This window comes from Sander vitreus, chromosome 9, assembly GCF_031162955.1.
Source record: "Sander vitreus isolate 19-12246 chromosome 9, sanVit1, whole genome shotgun sequence".
NCBI classification, from domain to species: Eukaryota; Metazoa; Chordata; class Actinopteri; order Perciformes; family Percidae; genus Sander; species Sander vitreus.
The window spans coordinates 26,763,513-26,778,171 of NC_135863.1; the positions used below are offsets into that span (position 1 = coordinate 26,763,513).

The 14,659-nt window shown below is 43.2% G+C and overlaps 1 protein-coding gene across 1 annotated transcript in view; it reads left to right on the forward strand.

The window, feature by feature from the left end:
• The first annotated feature begins 265 nt into the window (after positions 1-265).
• The window catches only part of LOC144523967 (inactive N-acetylated-alpha-linked acidic dipeptidase-like protein 2), a 59,263-nt gene continuing 44,869 nt past the window's right edge, over positions 266-14,659 (forward strand). The window contains exon 1 of the mRNA XM_078259938.1: positions 266-375. The gene's annotated coding sequence lies outside the window, so the exon portion shown is untranslated. The remainder of the gene's footprint in view (positions 376-14,659) is intronic.

Here is a 14,659-nt window from a genome sequence, read left to right on the forward strand (position 1 = left end):
GGAACTTATCATTACTTTGGTACTGACCATTCCGGAACTGGTACCAGGTTTTCGATACCCTATCCCCATTCTTTAGTGAGCTCAACAATGTTGCAATCTTGAGGGAACTGCTTTTTGCCTTGAGGAGAGCATGTTTACTATTTTCATTCTGATTTTCTTGAATTCCCAACTTCAAGTACTTCTGTTCTACTACTGTTTTTCTCTGTCTGTCTGTCTGACTCTCTCTCTCTCTCTCTCTCTCTCTCTCTCTCGGTGGCAGTGATACTTTGTATCCCTGCCCTCACAAAGGCATAATCAATTCAAGAGTTTGTCTTGGGTCGTTACTACCTGCTGGAGGACCATCTGTTCACGGAAGCTGGCTGAGGACTCTGCCAGGTATACACACTGAAACATACTCTGGCACACACACACACACACACACACACACACACACACACACACACACACACACACACATACTGTAGCCTGAAGGGTTGCCAGGTAGATTTGGACTGTAGAAAGAAGTGAGATGTCAAATAATTGTGCCTCAGGAAGGGCTGAAGACAAAAACCATGGCAATATAAGTGTGTGTACATTGGTTTTTGTTGTGTTTCTGCATAAATATATGGTTGCATAGTACAGTGTGTATGTGCATTTCCATGTTTTTGTTTCTACTAATGTGACACATGTGTGCAACAATGTGCTGAGGTGGCCAGTGGGCGTGCAACGTGTGCATGTGTGTGTCAGGTACAGATGGTGAAGGCCATCAGGCATCTCACCCAGCCAAAGGTGTTCAGCTACTGTTTAAGAGTAGCACAGTTACCATCCATCCATCCATCCATCTTCGTCCGCTTATCTGGGGTCGGGTCGCGAGGGTAGCAGCTCCAGCAGGGGACCCCAAACTTCCCTTTCCCGAGCCACATTAACCAGCTCCGACTGGGGGATCCCGAGGCGTTCCCAGGCCAGGTTGGAGATGTAATCCCTCCACCTAGTCCTGGGTCTTACCCGGGGCCTCCTCCCAGCTGGACGTGCCTGGAACACCTCCCTAGGGAGGCGCCCAGGGGGCATCCTTACCAGATGCCCGAACCACCTCAACTGGCTCCTTTCGACGCGAAGGAGCAGCGGCTCTACTCCGAGCTCCTCACGGATAACTGAGCTTCTCACCCTATCTCTAAGGGAGACGCCAGCTACCCTCCTGAGGAAACCCATTTCGGCCGACCGAAAGTCCTTCTCCATGTCTTCTCCGAACCTCTCCCACACCCGCTGCTTTGCCTCTTTCACGGTAGAGGCTGCAGCCCTTCGGGCCCTTCGGTACATTGCAACTGCCTCCGGAGTCCTCTGGGATAACATATCCCGGAAAGACTCCTTCTTCAGTCGGACGGCTTCACTGACCACCGGTGTCCACCACGGTGTTCGTGGGTTACCGCCCCTTGAGGCACCTAAGACCCTAAGACCACAGCTTCAGCAATGGAAACTTTGAACATTGTCCACTCGGGTTCAATGCCCCCTAGCCTCCACAGCGATGCACGAAAAGCTCCGCCGGAGGTGTGAGTTGAAAGTCTGTCGGACAGGGGCCTCCTCCAGACGTTCCCAATTTACCCACACTACCCGTTTGGGCTTACCAGGTCTGTCCAGAGTCTTCCCCCACCCCTTGACCCAACTCACCACCAGATGGTGATCGGTTGACAGCTCCGCCCCTCTCTTCACCCGCGTGTCCAAAACATACGGCCTCAGATCAGATGAAACGATTATAAAATCGATCATTGACCTTTGGCCTAGGGTGCTCTGGTACCAAGTACACTTATGAGCATCCCTATGTTCGAACATGGTGTTCGTTATAGACAATCCATGACTAGCACAGAAGTCCAACAACAACCACTCTGGTTTAGATCAGGGAGGCCGTTCCTCCCAATCACGCCTCTCCAGTGTCTCCATCATTGCCCACGTGCGCGTTGAAGTCCCCCAGCAGAACTATGGAGTCCCCGACTGGAGCCCCATGCAGGACTCCACTCAAGGTCTCCAAGAAGGCCGAATACTCCGAACTCTTGTTTGGTGTATATGCACAAACAACAGTCAGAGTTTTCCTCCCCACAACCCGCAGGCGTAGGGAGGCGACCCTCTCGTCCACCGGGTTAAACTCCAACGTAGCGGAGCTCAGCCGGGGGCTTGTGAGTATCCCCACACCCGCCCGGCGCCTCACACCCTGTGCAACTCCGGAGAAGAAAAGAGTCCAACCCCTATCCAGGAGTATGGTTCCAGAACCGAGACTGTGCGTAGAGGTAAACCTCACCAGATCTAACCGGTAGCGCTCCACCTCCCGCACAAGTTCCGGCTCCTTCCCCCACAGAGAGGTGACATTCCACGTCCCCAGAGCCAGCGTCTGCTGCCCAGGTCTGGTCCGTCGAGGCCCCTGACCTTCACTGCCACCCATATGGCAGCGCACCCGACCCCAGCGGTTCCTCCCACAGGTGGTGGGCCCATGGGATGGAGAGATAGGTGCGACGTAGCTTTTTCGGGCTGTGCCCGACCGGGCTCCGTGGCAAACCCGGCCACCAGACGCTCGCTGACAAGCCCTCCATCTGGGCCTGGCTCCAGACGGGGGCCCCGGGCTTCCTCCGGGCAGGGTCACTCCATCTCTACCTCGGTCACTCATAGGGTTTTTGAACCATTCTTTGTCTGGCCCCTCACCTGAGACCACTTTGCCTTGGGAGACCCTACCAGGAGCACAAAGCTCCAGACAACACAGCCCTCAGGTTCATAGGGACACACAAACCTCTCCACCACGATAAGGTGATGGTCCCCGGAGAGGACCACGGTTACATATACTGTAATTACACCCACTACCTTAACAACAGCCTGACTGTCTAGCTGCTAGGGCTACTGTGAAGGAAATAACTATAATAACTAGAGGTGGCACAGACACCGGCCGGAAAGAGTAAAAAAACGAGACTAAAAAAAACAAAAAGATAAATGTTTATTATGTTTTTGTCTTTCTAGGTTAACATGTTCCTTTGTGTTACTTTGTCCATAGCCTGGTTCTAGGCCTCAAAATTGTTTTAGTTTTTAAGTAAAACCCTGCATATTATACCTTTAAATGATTCTAATTCCCTAGTGCAGCGATCTTCAACAGGGGGTCCGCGATCCTTACGGGGTCCTCAGTGTTACTCCAGGGGGGCCGCCAAATTATAGTTTGCTAATTTTTATTTATTTATTTTTTTACTTTTTTATTAAAATGTCTGAAAACATACATTAATATGAAATCCTGTGCCTTCCACATGTATGTTTAACATTAAAACATGATATATAAATGTATAAATATCCATCCATCCACCCAGTATAATATGCAGCTTAGTTTTATAAAATATATGTAGTAGGGGGTCCCTGGTCCATCTCTCTTTCAGCTAAGGGGTCCTTGGCCTTGAAGAAAAAAAACCTTGAAGACCACTGAAGACCAGTGTTTAAAACAAATATTATTGATATTGTTATACTGTAACTGTATACTGTATCAAATGACTATGTGAAAACAGTGCCAATGCAAAAGGGGTTGCTCAAATTTTCATTCAAATCTCTAGCTGCCCTCTGCTTTATGGAGCTATATATATATATATATACAGTATATACATACATACCACTGTCAACACATACTCAGTGTGACACTTTTAAGGGAGAGGGAAGGTGACACTGTGTGTGTGTTTCTGTGTCTGTGTGTGTGCGTGTGCGTGTGCGTGACAGTGGAAAGCGATGAGTGAACAGCATGATTCAGGCTATATTTAGAGGTAATTGTGTTTTTGTGTACATAGGGCTTGAGAGAAGATGTGACTTTCAACAAAGTATAAGTTCATCATATGTGAGTCACGGGGTGGGTGAGCAAAACAACCCCATTTGTCTCTCTGATTTCCTCATGACACTTTTTTTGTGAAAATATGGGTGTTACTCACAGGATATCTAAGCACATTATTGAATACATTGCAGTGGTAATATAAAACACAATAATGAAAAACAACTTGAGGGGATGGAATGTGTTCTCAGGTGTATGTTTAGGTAATTCACTGTCAGTCATTATGTCAAAGTATCTTTTCATATAACAACAGGAAAGGTTTACCCCCTCAAGATGCTATGATAGCATTTTTTCGGAACTTCACCTGCCTGACATGGCAAGTTTGCTATTTTTTTCTTCACTCAAGGACAGCCACTTCTGTCACATTAACTGCCACAGAATTCAAAGCAAGAGTCTATAATAGTGGCTAAAGAGAGACATTTCACACATGTCACTTTACCTGACATGCATGGCCTTTGAAAAACGGTGCTTAAAATTTAGTTGTCAAGAAATAATGACAAAATGTACTAATGGAAACAGCAACCTTATTCAGGAAATAGGGTTCATGTCCATGGACTTCCATAGACAGATGTGTGTTGACTACACTGTTTGAGCACAGGACATCATTTGATTACAGTTTCTACATACACATGATTTGAATGCCATTAGCCATTATGTTTCTATCTTAGATTTCAGTTTTGGCTCCGACAGCTAGATGTCCTGCCAGCCAACAAGCCAATATGCTGCCAGCAAATCAATATGTCCCCCTGTGAGACCAGCAATGGGGCTTTTTGCCCTAAGGAGGCCTTTCAAGTATTACTTCCTGTCAGCCTGCGTAAAAAAGCTGTGTACTTTGCGAAACATACCCTGACCTAAATCCTCTCAACTGATCATCTACAGACACCAATGAATTAGTGGGGCAGTATATGGACTGGAACCACAAAGGCCTTGCAGAGGACTGCCCATAAGTTTTCCCCATTTGTTCCCATTGTACAGTTCATTGTGTCAGGATTACACAGACATGCAAAAGACGGAGTTCTTGGAGAGGGGTCAGAGGAAGCTTTGAAGACCAGCCTGCCATCCAGACTGCAATTGTGTCAGACACATTTTTTACTTGTACATCTCACGCAACAGATATACTCTCATTTTAATCTACGCAGCTGTCTGCATGGGCTCTCTGCAGGCTTGTGTCTCAGCTGCTTTCCTCTCTCAAACTCTGTTAGAGCCTATAGGATTATAATGGGAAAACGTTGTTTTTGTGTAAGATCCTTATCTAGCTTAACGGCAAACTGCACAGAAAGTTTGGTTGCTTCTGAACACTTTGAAATGCTGTACCAGACAGAACCAGTATAGACAGTAGCTTCAGTGTCACGTGAACACTGTTGTTACGCGAGCACAGCGCTGACGTGATGTTTGTGGTCTAGACGTGGGATCTAGAGTGTGGCCTTTTGGAAGAGGTATAAACACTTACCTTAAAGGAATCGTTGAACACACTTAAGGCTGTTTTCAGACCATGAATGTATTAAGAAGATCTGGATACAATGTTCCAAAAAAAGTGTCCCATTAATTCCTATACAAGTTTCTCACTGGGAGCATACATCCAAAAAGCCTGTGTGGGCTTATTCATGCTGCTGCTTTTTTTTAGGCCAATAGACCCAACCCAGTCTCATGGCAGTTCGTGAAATGGTCATGAAATTTGATTCGTGTACACAAACATGTTTATCTCGTTTTTTTCGTGATGGTCAGCACGCTTTTTAAACTACTATTTCAATGGGAAGCATCTTTTTCGTGATCACAGCACGATTCTCAATGAGAAGATGACGTAGCATTAAGAGCAACTACGGTAGCGAGTAGTATGAAAGCTCGAAAATCTGCATAGGGAGGTTGGTTGGGGTGGTGGATGGGTCAAACAACACAGGACTTTCACCCAGGAGACCGGGGATCGTGTCCCACGTGTCACGTATTGTAAACCCAACCGTCGCATTCTTCTTTTACTAAACCCAAACGTCCCGGTCTTCTATTTCTAAACCCGACCGTGCCGTTGTTGTCCAACGTCCTGTTGATCGTGTCCCGCGTGTCAAGTTTCCTAAACCCAACCGTCCCATTCTTTTACTAAACCCAACCATCCCGTTCTTCTTTCCCTAAACCCAACCGTGCCGTTGTTGTCCCGCGTCCCATTATTGTTTTCCTAAACCCAACCTGTCCCGCTGTATACAGCTATGCAATTGTTGATATTTCATAAAAAAACGTACTGACCATCACGAAAAAAACGAGATAAACGTGTTTGTGTACACAAATCAAATAGATTAAATTACGTGACCATTTCACGAACTGCCATGAGACTGTGTTGGCAAGAGAGTCCTTCTCCGGCTTAGCTGGCTGAGAGCATGCACTTTTCAGACTTCATGCACTTCATGACTTCCTGTTGGCTCCCTGCACACATGAATGGCATAAAATAATTTAATCACACGGCTCTTTTTTACATTAAAAATGTTAATGTACATAATGACTCTCTGGTTTGTAATGCTCAGAAAAAAGTTTTTTCACCCTTTTACAGCCATTGCTTTTCTAATGATTGTGTATGGGGAAACAGTTTTTTCAGCCAGTGTGCATCACATGATTCTGCCAGAAGTGTGGCCACTATGCCAAAATTGCCTCACAGTTCAGCGCTGGTCCTTGGTTCAAACCATCGAAAGCACAGTGTCAAAAAACGTTGACTCCTTATTTATTAAGACCATACAGTGAGTCAGAGAGCTCTGCCAAAAAAAACACAGGGTAGTCAAACATAAAAGCTAATCCTTGCAACTTTTGTCACTGTACAACGCATCATTATTCAGAAATCAATTATGTGTAAGTTGTGTGTAGCTTGCATTGTACAGATTTTGCCGTTTACCTTATAGACATCAAGACAGAATTATTACTGCTCCATGCTTTCCAGAGTTGTTCAGTCCTGACACAAATGAGTATCAACCCTTAAGTGACGCATATGTGTCTGATAAGCCTTTGAACGGGCTGTACTGGAAATACAGAAAAAGTGGTCTGGGATTGCCTTTACATGACTCTCACACACCTTTCCCTCACGCGACAAATACTGACACTGTGTCATGGCCCACGCCGTCTGATACCGTCTGGACCGGCTATCAAAACAAAGCAGGCTGTTCCCTCATAGAGTACATCGTCATTCGTATATATTCCACGTATTTATTACTGTATGCACCACAGTGACTGCCGCTTTATAAGAGCACAAACATGGATGCGTGGGTCCTTAAACACTGGGCTTTCAAGCGGGCAAGCAGAGTTTGTGTCCCGGGAAGATGTTAAGGGGAAAACACAAGACTTTCACCTTTAACAGGGCTTTGTGTCTTGGAATACTACTTAAGGTCACCAAAAGTACGGTCACCTTTTCTCTGCAAAACTTAACGGCTACTAAAACAACTGTCACCTCACGGTGCTCTGTACCCGGCTCACAGACACCGTTTCTCGACTAAATGTAACTGTAAAGACCGCTAAACTTAACTGTCAAGTGACCGGTCGTCACGTGACTGGCCAGTGGTCACCATAATTTTGTAGGATATCATACAATTTGTTGAGCATAAGTTTTTCGTCTGATTTCATAAGAACCCGTTCATGTGAATGTGTTGAAACAAAGAACAGAGAAGCTCAGATTACAACACAGAGGGAGTGTGTCTTCACTTTCTGCTCAGGATGCCATTACTCCACTGTATCTTTACATAGCAAATATTTGTTAACTGCTACATTAATGATCACAATATCGAGTACAGACACTTTAAATTGGACTTCCTGGTTCATGTGTGGATGACACATGAATCTGGAACCCTGTGTAGAACATGCCCACACTGATGCAGACCCTTGTGCTGTTTTGCCAGAGGGCTGTCAGTCTGAAAGTGCCCTAAGTGCTGCCTGAAAGGCGCAGGGCAAAGAACTTCAGTAGCACACAAAGCCAAGCAGTCACTCTATGAGCTTCTAGTTCTGTGTTCATCTGTAGACTACAATACCAGCCAGCCATTCAGAAAATCAGGCTGCAAAAATGTGAAACTACATAACCAGCCAGTTGGCCCTTTTCACACCAGGAACAGCACATGTGTTACTAATAACAATAATGATAACTCTGTCCTATTCAAGTGCCTCGGTAGTGTGATAGTGAGCCAGCATCAACAATATCAGGACCCAGAAACTGAAGCCGCTAAATGGAATCCAGCCATTATTCATTTTATTATTTACACCTGTGCTTTTCCCACTGAGACATGTTAAAATGTCTTCAATGAAAAGGGCCTGTCTGCCATCCAGTTCCAACGATCAGTTGGTGCGTCAGTCACCTGGCAGTTGAATGAGCAGCCATTCTACTAACTAAAGATTTTGATAAAAAAAAATTATTTAAAAAATGTGAAAACTCAGGCTGTTTACATTTACACATATATGGTACCGCTGTTATTGTTTTACCTGAACACTTGTACCTACCTTTACAAAATAAGTACAAGTGATTGACCTTGGGCAGGATTTCTTGGCTCTTCCACTGTCAGAGTTTAAGATACGAGGCACGTGTCGATACGACTTTTTGGAGTGTAAGAACTTGAATTCACAAGTGATGACCACTGCTCAATTCAACACACTATAGGGTTTTGCTTCAACAGCCTGACTTGGTCTGGTACAACTGTTTTTTATGGTTGCTAATGTTATCCACTGTGAACCTTCAACAGATATTGCGCATATATATATATATATATATATATATATATATATATATATATATATATATATATATATATATCTCAGCTAGGTCACCTAATGATGATGTTTTTTTAAAATAACTGCCTCAAGAGAATGTCGGGAAATTATATTAAATTTGGTAGGTTTCCATCTTTTAATTGTTGTCTCATTGTCTATAACATAGACAGCGCTAGGTCACATCTATTAAATACATAGTACTCCAAAGAACAAAGTCTTAAGAAATGGTAATTTGGCTTATCGAATGTACAGTGTGGGTACAAAGCTTGCCATCCGACGTGTCTCTCACGCAGACATTTGCCTCCCCTTCTGCTATATATTTTACAAGGGTACCATTACTGCATCTGGGGCTTAGAGCTGCCCAAGACGATTGTGATGGTTTAAAGAAATATATCAGAATGTTAACTTGTGCAGCCAGACCATACTCCAGCGCTGACACAGTGCTGTGGAGATAGGTCTGGCAATGTGAGAATAATTTAATAGTGATTATAATGATTTGTAGTGTAGTATGTTTTGGTGCTTGACTTGACAATATTTTAGACCACATTTCAAAGATGACTTTTCTCCTTTTCAATTGATTCCCATGTAACAAAAGATACTATGAGAATGTATTTTTCCAGCACTCTCAGTGATAAAGGCTTGTCTTTCTTTCCTCCCTGCCCACTGAAGTCCAGAGTGGATGAGAACCCCAAGCCCCAGCTAACTGATAGGCTTGATGTGTAATTAATGGTCTGACACAGGCTAATGAAGCTAATGACGCTAACTGTGCTAGCATATGGGCGCCCCATGGGGATCCACACTCGGCGCTCTAATTTAGATAAATGACGCCCCAGGTTATGCCGAGCTATTTGCATTTGGTGGTGACCAAGGGAGAAACAGGGATTAAACAGGGCGATGGATGGAAGAGATCAAACAGCAGAGGTGTTTGGGGTTGGTGGGATGGGGAGATGGAGGTGTTTACACTGGTGAATGTGTATGCGAATGTGTGTGTGTGTGTGTGTGGGTGAAGATCTCCCTTTGGCCATGCATTATGCTGTTGTCAGATAAAAGGATTGGTAGCGGAGGGCGCTGATGGCAGCTGTCAGAAACAGACAGCACTGTGTGTGTGTGTGTTTGTGTGGGTTGGGATGCACACAGGTTTGTAATTACTGTTTAGTGGCCCTTGGGAGACATGTCATTGTCAGCTAGAAAGTCTCATGAGGAAAGAGAATGTGCTGTATTTGGATCGTATCATTGTAAAACATGAGAGGCTCCGACTGTCTGACTGTTGAAACAATCATACATGTACTGTACGTATATGTTGTAAATTATACCAAAAGTAACCTTGCATGCATTTAGAGATGGAGTTGGGTTTTTTATAGAATATAGTGCACATAATTAAGTTTCAATGCTTTATTGATCATCTTTTTTCCACTCTTCAAGCTTGATTCAAATTTACATAATTTTCAATCACCTCACATTCACCAGTCCCCTGAGAGTTTTGTTCAAGATGTGGCATTAGCAAAAATGCCATCTTCTCAAAATTACAAATTCCCAGTATGTGGCATGTTAAAAACTGGTAATTCACAACGACACTTGCAGTATATCTTGCAGTACATTTCCATCTTCTTTAGCTAAGTGAAGGGGTAACTCTAACCTGACGTTGAACATGTTCAAGGTGTGAGGATCTTATTTTAGGTGATATAGTTTGCTTAAGAGGAAAGTGCAGTAAGTAGAGTGAGGTGCCCACTGAATGACAGATCCAACTTCACAGAAAACATCAGCGGAGTCCATATAGGACTTGGAGTGATGACTTGGGATGCACCAGTCCAATCTGTTGAATCGATACCCAGTACTGGCCTAAGTAAGCAGAGCAGTTAAAAAAAGCCGCCCTCCAATTTATTTCAATGAAGCTAGTCTGTTGATGCAGCAGGTGAGACCAAGCAGAGGGCTGTGGCGGGAAAAATGCAAGATTGTGTGGCAAGATTTTGAACCAATATCCAGATTTTAGGAAAAAAACAAATCTAATTTTGAGATTTGAATGGATTGTTCATAGTCTGTGCTACCTAGTAAGACTTATTGTAGGAAAAATGACCTGAGCTTTTAAAGATGATACTGACGTTAAATAACTAGCACTTTATGGAGTAAAATGTATTTCTAAAGGATGCTGACTGTTTATCTGATTAAAGGCAGGGTTGGTAACTATTTTTTTTTTTTTTATATACACCTTTTTATATATTGTTTGAAATGATCTTTACACCCAGACAGCAATAGATAACATGGATTTTGAAAAAGCAGCGAAAAAAGATCTCTCATCTGAAGCTGCTGAAATCCTGTAAAAACACCCACAAATCACTACCTTGCTGCCCGCTTGGAAAGAACCAATGAAATGCCTCCTTGCCTCACTGCGCATACTCTACCCCTCCTGTGTACAAGCCTGAGCTCAATGCACGTCATCACCGCATTGCTAACAGTAGTCATGTTTGTTTTAAACATCCGGTATGATAATTTTAAGTGTTTTCTTACCGGTGATTGAGACATGTTGTAAAATGGATCCTTTCTCCGCTCTGCCTTGAAGCAGCAACGCAGCGCTCCTGCACATCTGTGTGGCTCAGCTTTTGCCATGCCTGCAACACTAGTCAGCCAGCAAAATTCTGGCCAGTCAAATACATGCAAGAGCAAATTAATTTGTAAGGCCAATAGCGTATTTCTACCTCACTTTTGTTGTGAAGTAAGATTGCTCCTGTAATAACTTAACCAGAGTTGTAAAATCCTGTCTCTTAGTTTTACCAACAGCTGTACAGTGTTTTGTAGCCTAATGAGCCTTCACATTACTCAAACTGGACCTCCTGGATTGTATTTGATGTCTCACCAGTACCTGAAGCAAACACACCCTCACCAACAAAGCATCTTACATTGTGTTGTCTTTTCTGTAAGTGCTGACTTCTTGTGACTTAAAGACTTAAAACTTTGGCTAGATGTTCAGCCATGTAATGCAAGCTTCATACTTTGCATATCTTCGAGGGTCCGCTTTGGTCTGCTTTTGGGCCGTCTGATGAGTATAAACACCCCAAGTAGAAAATTGATTACTTCACATTTGATCAAATTTGGTATTTATGGATTATTACATTGGTGAATTTACCAAGTATCTACACGATTAACTTTTTTTAAAGGGGCGCTATGCAGTTTTGGCCATTTCTTCACTTTTTGCTCGCAGGCCGAAAGTTGCAAGGGTGGTTTTTCTGCTCACAGGCGCTCGGGGGGGGGGGAGCGAGATGACCACCATTCAACTCAAAAAAAGTCATATAACCATTCCAATGACTCCGAAGCTGTTCAGTTAAGGTAAATTAAGCTAAAAAAAACTGCATAGTTGCCCTTTAAGTTTAAAAAAAGTGCTTTTAGATGGTGAGCTGCTGCAAGGTGCAACTCTTCCACCACATCTACTGTTCAATCCTATCCACAACCTGTAACATAAGCTACAGGTTGTACTTTAACTTTCAACTCTTATCACAGAGCTTTATGGGAGTGGACTGCAGCTTACAGTATAGGTAATTGTAAGCTTATGATACTTAGAACATAACAACTTTAGCTAACACCATGCATGTTGTTTATTGGCCAAGACTGGATTTTTTCAATGTATAGGTTGTTGAGCATGGAAGTTCATTGTATACTGTGGAAACAATATTTTGACCCAAAATACTAACTCAAGGTCCACTTACTAGCTTTTACTAATCTTTCAACCACATCTCATGGTCTTCATCGGTAGTGAGGTTGTAGATTCAAAAAGAATGATTAATACATGTAGAGGACATCATACCCCATTTCTCTGTTCTCTGGTCATCCACTAAATCCTGGTCAATGACCTTTGACCCCGTCCCAGTTCATGTTCCGTTTTATGTCTCAGAAAGCTGATGTGTGTCCTCAAATCTCTTTTGAAAACCAACCTTAACTTATGATGTCTTGTACAAACTGTTTCGGTGCTTGAAATGAGTTTACCAAAGTCTTAGATTATATATGATTAAAATAGTAAATAAATGTTATAATATCGCTTTTTGAGTAGGAGTTTTGTCAAACATCGTTTGGACGCACCGGTGCATCTTACGTCCTCAGGGGGTTAAACCAATCACAATGGTCATGGGCGGCGGACGCAATAACGGTGCCTCTGCAAAATAGCCTCGGGAAGAAACTTGTTTTTGGAGGAACATGTGTATATTCAAAAGTTTTTTTGGTCGCAGAACAGAAAACTCAGATTGGAAAGATAGTGGATCTGAGGAGCAGTTAACCATAGTCATAATTTGACCAGAGTTTAGAATGCCAACACAAAGAAAGCGGAAGGTGAGGGTCTTCCGGCTGAAAATGAAGGACATCCAGCGGATCTTCCGGCGGCACCGGAGCAATCCCCTAAATGAATTGTCATCGATATAGATTAATATTTAACCAATAAACAAGGCTTAATCTTTCCTGATACCTGTCTCATATGAAAACAGAAACCAACATTAGCCAAAATCTAGTCTTCGTTAATTTAAAACTATGTATAATTTGGTTGATTTTCACTGGTTAAAGGTGCCCTGCCACACGTATTTCATTACTTTGTGGTGATGTCTGAAATTCTACCATTGACTCTATAACATTTTTTATGGACCTCCTACGAGTTCAGAATGAGAATGGGTTGAAATAAAACATTATGTATACACGTTATGTATTGTAAATTCTGATTGTTTTGATGCTTCCTGAAGCAGATCTTGTCCATCTGCCTGTTTCCATAATCCACCCGCTACAGAACAAGAAAACCTGACCTTCAGCCATAATGGACTATATAACCTGTTGACTTGTGGGTAATGCAGTTTTTAATGGACTGACTTCAAATTTCAGTGCCTGGAATGGAGAGAGAATGAGAGTGAGGGAAGAAACAAAGGAGAAAACCGGCATTGCGAGGAAGAAATACATACAAACAGCTAGATAAGAATGTTTGGCTGTTATTGTTTTCCGTGTCTAACATCTTGAGACATGGCCTGTGGTATTAAGGAGATTTAATTCAGAGGAGAGAGAGAGAGATCCATGAAGCCTCTACTCTCCCTCAACACCCCAGGGGAAGCCATCTTTAATTCATGAATACTATAAAAATAAAGGTTTCTCTGAAGGCCCTGCAGCCTGTAACAAACTCTCACAGGAACATGATACCTGGCAGATGTTGATGCTGTGGTTATGGATGGATATCGGCTTGAGAGACCCATGTTATAGTTTTTGAGGAAATGAACAGAGTCTAACTTTGGCTGTGCTAAGTGGATTCCAATAAGCTGCGTGTGGATTCTGTCTCTCTGCAGACACCAGACAGACACATGACAGCTAGATAATAAATGAACAGACTGCCAGTTAGGTACCAACATTGACTGGACTACAAGGAGGGCATTAATGCATTCTATTTTGAATTCAGGGCTTTTCAGACGGTAAGCGACACTTCGACTGCGTACTCATTTGGATCCATGGAGTCTCACTGCGCTCCTAATGTGAATAGACAGGCAGACAACCCTCCGCGAGAATATTAATGAGAACTGGCACAAATCAAGCGAGTCTTCATCCTCTATGGTGTTTTAAGCCCCCAATGTCTCCTTCCAGGCAGCGCTGCGACCGTTGACTTCAAGGCACCTAACCCTAACCATAACCATAACCATAACCATAACCATTTCCTAATCCTAGTGCCTTCCAGGCAGCGCTGCGTGGAAGGAGATGTTGGGGTCTTAAAACACAGATAAACTCTTCCTGCAGGCTTTCTATACCACGCTAGAATGGCTTGAACCAAGGTAACCAAGGCATTTTTTCCACAAAAAATGTTACAGAGTCCATGGTAGAACTTCAGAAATTACCACAAAGTAATGAAATACGTGTGGCAGGGCACCTTTAACCAGTGAAAATCAACCAAATTAGGCATAGTTTTAAATTAACGAAGACTTTGGCTAATGTTGGTTTCTGTTTTCATATGAGACAGGTATCAGGAAAGATTAAGCCTCATTTATTGGTTAAATATTAATCTATATCGACGATGATTCATTTAGGGGATTGCTCCGGTGCTGCTGGAAGATCCGCGGATGTCCTTCATTTTCGGCCGGAAAACCCTCACCTTCCTCTTTCTTTGTGTTG